Below are 6,335 nucleotides of genomic sequence, written 5' to 3' on the forward strand. Positions count from 1 at the left end.
CTAACGGGCATTTGTTTCTTTCCCATGAATTATGCTATGTTGGCACATTAAAGATGATATGAATAGATTGTTTGTGAGTTGGTATTAAATAGTCTTAGTTTAAAGAATTTGATAAACTGTATTTTGTAATAATAATGCTTTGGAAATTTCATAATAACAGTTATATAAAAGACCAGTGTAATCATGATTTTTATTTTTTTACTTAATCTCTTACTTCCAGTAGGTATATGTGGAAGCATTGGGAAATGGCTTCTCTAGTGCAGCACCATTGCAATTCGATACAAATGGATTGTTGGAAAAGACTTCAACATATCAACGGATATAAAGGAAAAGGCTTCAGCATATCGGTGGATTCAAATTTTAAGGTATGTTGCTTCCATAATTTGAGAAAGTTGACATCATATTTAGTAAAAAAAGTGTGGCAATTTCAGGCTGATATTACTCATTCCGACACGCAAAAAATCAGTGCATTTTTTGCTAGGGAAAGAGTAATATTTTTTTGGTTTCTCTCGGGTTGTTTTAAAATTCAAGCCCGAAAGGACCGGCCTGATTTTGGATTGGGCTTGAAAACCCAAAACAAGGCATGGCCCGGTTTCAAATTATACCGGGCCAGGCCAGCCCACATTTTAAATATTAAGTTTTAATTAAGTTTTGTATTTTTTTTATTAGAAAATAAGTTATATTAGTCTAAATTGATATAATTAGGAAAAAAATATGTTATTTGATAATTAAAAATTTTTAAAAAAATTAATGCATGCAAGTCCCGGGACGTAAATATGATTCTATTACTATATGCAAGATGCTATAATAAATGCAAAACATAAATGTAAAAGAAAAAGAACGAAATACTCCATATTATGTATTCGGTCGTCCGATCATCCGGCCACTCCGTCTCGTATGCATCTAAAAAGATTTAAAATAAATATTAGTATATATATGCATAGGAAACAATAAAATAATATTAAAATCACTTACCTTGGATTTGAAATCGAGATCGAAGAATCTTTCCGCTTCCTCGAATCTCCCCATAAGCTTTACCTACAAACTAAAAACACTAAAAAAATAAGTTAGTATAAAATATAGAAACAAAATTAATGCATGCATGTCCCGGGACTTAAAAATAAATTAAATGCATAAATGTAAAAAGAAGGGGACGAATTACTCCCTATGATGTATTCGGTCGTCCGATCATCCGGCCACTCCCTCTCGTATGTATCTAAAAAGATTTAAAATAGATATTAGTATATATATGCATAGGAAACAACAAAATAATATTAAAATCACTTACCTTGGATTTGAAATCGAGATCGAACGATCTTGGCGCTTCCTCGAATCTCCCCATAAGCTTTACCTACAAACTAAAAACACTAAAAAAATAAGTTAGTATAAAATATAGAAACAAAATTAATGCATGCATGTCCCGGGACTTAAAAATAAATCTATTTTTATATGCATAATGGTAAAATAAATTAAATGCATAAATGTAAAAATAAGGGGACGAATTACTCCCTATGATGTATTCGGTCATCCGATCATCCGGCCACTCCCTCTCGTATGCATCTAAAAAGATTTAAAATAGATATTAGTATATATTCATAGGAAACAACATAATAATATTAAAATCACTTACCTTGGATTTGAAATCGAGATTGAAAGATCTTTCCGCTTTCTCGAATCTCCCCATAAGCTTTACCTACAAACTAAAAACACTAAAAAAAAGTTAGTATAAAATATAGAAACAAAATTAAATCATGCCTGTCCCGTGACTTAAAAATAAATTAAATGCATAAATGTAAAAAGAAGGGGACAAATTACTCCCTATGATGTATTCGGTCGTCCGATCATCCAGCCACTCTCTCTCGTATACATCTAAAAGGATTTAAAATAGATATTAGTATATATATGCATAGGAAACAACAAAATAATATAAAAATCACTTACCTTGGATTTGAAATCGAAATCGAAAGATCTTTGCGCTTTCTCTAATCTCCCCATAAGCTTTACCTACAAACTAAGAACACTAAAAAAATAAGTTAGTATAAAATATAGAAACAAAATTAATGCATGCATGTCCCGGGACTTAAAAATAAATCTATTTCTATATGCATAATGCTAAAATAAATTAAATGCATAAATGTAAAAAGAAGGGGACGAATTACTCCCTATGGTGTATTCGGTCGTCCGATCATCCGGCTAGTCCCTCTCGTATGCATCTAAAAAGATTTAAAATAGATATTAGTATATATATATGCATAGGAAACAAAAAAATAATATTAAAATCATTTACCTTGGATTTGAAATCGAGATCGAAGTTTCCTTGCGCTTCCTTGAATCTCCGCATAAGCTTTACCTACAAACTAAAAACACTAAAAAAATAAGTTAGTATAAAATAAAGAAACAAAATTAATGCATGCATGTCCCGGGACTTAAAAATACATCTATTTCTATATGCATAATGGTAAAATAAATTAAATGCATAAATGTAAAACGAAGGGGACGAATTACTCCCTATGATGTATTCGGTCATCCGATCATCCGGCCACTCCCTCTCGTATGCATCTAAAAAGATTTAAAATAGATATTAGTATATATATGCATAGGAAACAATAAAATAATATTAAAATCACTTACCTTGGATTTGAAATCAAGATCGAAGGATCTTTGTGCTTCCTCTAATCTCCCCATAAGCTTTACCTACAAACTAAGAACACTAAAAGAATAAGTTAGTAAAAAATATAAAAACAAAATTAATGCATGCATGTCCCGGGACTTAAAAATAAATCTATTTCTAGATGCATAATGCTAAAATAAATTAAATGCATAAATATAAAAAGAAGGGGACAAATTACTCCCTATGATGTATTCGGTCCGTCCGATCATCAGGCCACTCCCTCTCGTATGCATCTAAAAAGATTTAAAAATAATATTAGTATATATATGTTTAGGAAACCATAAACTAATATTAAAATCACTTACCTTAGATTTCAAATCGAGATCGAAGGATCTTTGCGCTTCCTCTAATCTCCCCATAAGCTTTACCTACAAACTAAAAACACTAAAAAAAATAAGTTAGTATAAAATATAGAAACAAAATTAATGCATGCATGTCCCGGGACTTAAAAATAAATCTATTTCTATATGCATAATGCTAAAATAAATTAAATGCATAAATGTAAAAAGAAGGGGACGAATTACTCCCTATGGTGTATTCGGTCGTCCTATCGTCCGGCCACTTCTTCTCGTATGCATCTAAAAAGATTTAAAATGGATATTAGTATATATATGCATAGGAAACAACAAAATAATATTAAAATCACTTACCTTGGATTTGAAATCGAGATCGAAGGATATTTGCGCTTCCTCTAATCTTCCCATAAGCTTTACCTACAAACTAAGAACACTAAAAAAATAAGTTAGTATAAAATATAAAAACAAAATTAATGCATGCATGTCCCAGGACTTATAAATAAATCTATTTCTATATGTATAATGCTAAAATAAATTAAATGCATAAATGTAAAAAGAAGGGGACGAATTACTCCCTATGATGTATTCGGTCGTCCGATCATCCGGCCACTCCCTCCCGTATGCATCTAAAAAGATTTAAAATAGATATTAGTTTATATATACATAAGAAACAACAAAATTACATTAAAATCACTTACCTTGGTTTTGAAATCGAGATCGAAAGATCTTTGCGCTTCCTCTAATCTCCCCACAAGCTTTACCTACAAACTAAAAACACTAAAAAAAATAAGTTAGTATAAAATATAGAAAAAAAATTAATGCATGCATGTCCCGGGACTTAAAAAAAAATCTATTTCTATATGCATAATGCTAAAATAAATTAAATGCATAAATGTAAAAAGAAGGGGACGAATAACTCCCTATGATGTATCCGGTCGTCCGATCATCCGGCCACTCCCTCTCGTATGCATCTAAAAATATTTAAAATAGATATTAGTATATATATGTATAGGAAACCATAAAATAATATTAAAATCACTTACCTTGGATTTGAAATCGAGATCGAATGATCTTTGCGGATCCCCTCGTCTCCAGATAAGCTTTTCCTACAAATTAAAAACACTTAAAAATAAGTTAGTATAAAATATAGAAACAAAATTAATGCATGCATGTCCCGGGACGGACGTAAAAGTAAATCTATTTCTATATGCATAATGCTAAATTAAATTAAATGCATAAATGTAAAAAGAAAGGGACGAAATACTCTCTACGGTCGTCCGATCATCCGGCCACTCCCTCGTCTCCACATAAGCTTTACCTACAAATTTAAAACACTTAAAAATAAGTTAGTATAAAATATAGAAACAAAATTAATGCATGCATGTCCCGGGACTGACGTAAAAATAAATCTATTTCTATATGCATAATGCTAAAATAAATTAAATGCATAAATGTAAAAAGAAGGGGACGAATAACTCCATATGATGTATCCGGTCGTCCGATCAACCAGCCACTCCCTCTCGTATGCATCTAAAAATATTTAAAATAGATATTAGTATATATATGTATAGGAAACCATAAAATAATATTAAAATCACTTACCTTGGATTTGAAATCGAAATCGAATGATCTTTGCGGATCCCCTCGTCTCCCGATAAGCTTTTCCTACAAATTAAAAACACTTAAAAATAAGTTAGTATAAAATATAGAAACAAAATTAATGTATGCATGTCCCGGGACTGACGTAAAAATAAATCTATTTCTATATGCATAATGCTAAATTAAATTAAATGCATAAATGTAAAAAGAAAGGGACGAAATACTCTCTACGGTCGTCCGATCATCCGGCCACTCCCTCGTCTCCACATAAGCTTTACCTACAAATTAAAAACACTTAAAAATAAGTTAGTATAAAATATAGAAACAAAATTAATGCATGCATGTCCCGGGACTGACGTAAAAATAAATCTATTCCTATATGCATAATGCTAAATTAAATTAAATGCATAAATGTAAAAAGAAAGGGACGAAATACTCCCTACGGTCGTCCGATCATCCGGCCACTCCCTCGTCTCCACATAAGCTTTACCTACAAATTAAAAACACTTAAAAATAAGTTAGTATAAAATATAGAAACAAAATTAATGCATGCATGTCCCGGGACTGACGTAAAAATAAATCTATTTCTATATGCATAATGCTAAATTAAATTAAATGCATAAATGTAAAAAGAAAGGGACGAAATACTCTCTACGGTCGTCCGATCATCCGGCCACTCCCTCGTCTCCACATAAGCTTTACCTACAAATTAAAAACACTTAAAAATAAGTTAGTATAAAATATAGAAACAAAATTAATGCATGCATGTCCCGGGACGGACGTAAAAGTAAATCTATTTCTATATGCATAATGCTAAATTAAATTAAATGCATAAATGTAAAAGGAAAGGGACGAAATACTCTCTACGGTCGTCCGATCATCCGGCCACTCCCTCGTCTCCACATAAGCTTTACCTACAAATTAAAAACACTTAAAAATAAGTTAGTATAAAATATAGAAACAAAATTAATGCATGCATGTCCCGGGACTGACGTAAAAATAAATCTATTTCTATATGCATAATGCTAAAATAAATTAAATGCATAAATGTAAAAAGAAGGGGACGAATAACTCCCTATGATGTATCCGGTCGTCCGATCATCCGGCCTCTCCCTCTCGTATGCATCTAAAAATATTTAAAATAGATATTAGTATATATATGTATAGGAAACCATAAAATAATATTAAAATCACTTACCTTGGATTTGAAATCGAGATCGAATGATCTTTGCGGATCCCCTCGTCTCCAGATAAGCTTTTCCTACAAATTAAAAACACTTAAAAATAAGTTAGTATAAAATATAGAAACAAAATTAATGCATGCATGTCCCGGGACGGACGTAAAAGTAAATCTATTTCTATATGCATAATGCTAAATTAAATTAAATGCATAAATGTAAAAAGAAAGGGACGAAATACTCTCTACGGTCGTCCGATCATTCGGCCACTCCCTCGTCTCCACATAAGCTTTACCTACAAATTAAAAACACTTAAAAATAAGTTAGTATAAAATATAGAAACAAAATTAATGCATGCATGTCCCGGGACTGACGTAAAAATAAATCTATTTTTATATGCATAATGCTAAAATAAATTAAATGCATAAATGTAAAAAGAAGGGGACGAATAACTCCCTATGATGTATCCGGTCGTCCGATCATCCGGCCACTCCCTCTCGTATGCATCTAAAAATATTTAAAATAGATATTAGTATATATATGTATAGGAAACCATAAAATAATATTAAAATCACTTACCTTGGATTTGAA

This window comes from Andrographis paniculata, unplaced genomic scaffold (genome assembly GCF_009805555.1).
Source record: "Andrographis paniculata isolate CXL003 unplaced genomic scaffold, ASM980555v1 Contig71END, whole genome shotgun sequence".
Taxonomy (NCBI): domain Eukaryota; kingdom Viridiplantae; phylum Streptophyta; class Magnoliopsida; order Lamiales; family Acanthaceae; genus Andrographis; species Andrographis paniculata.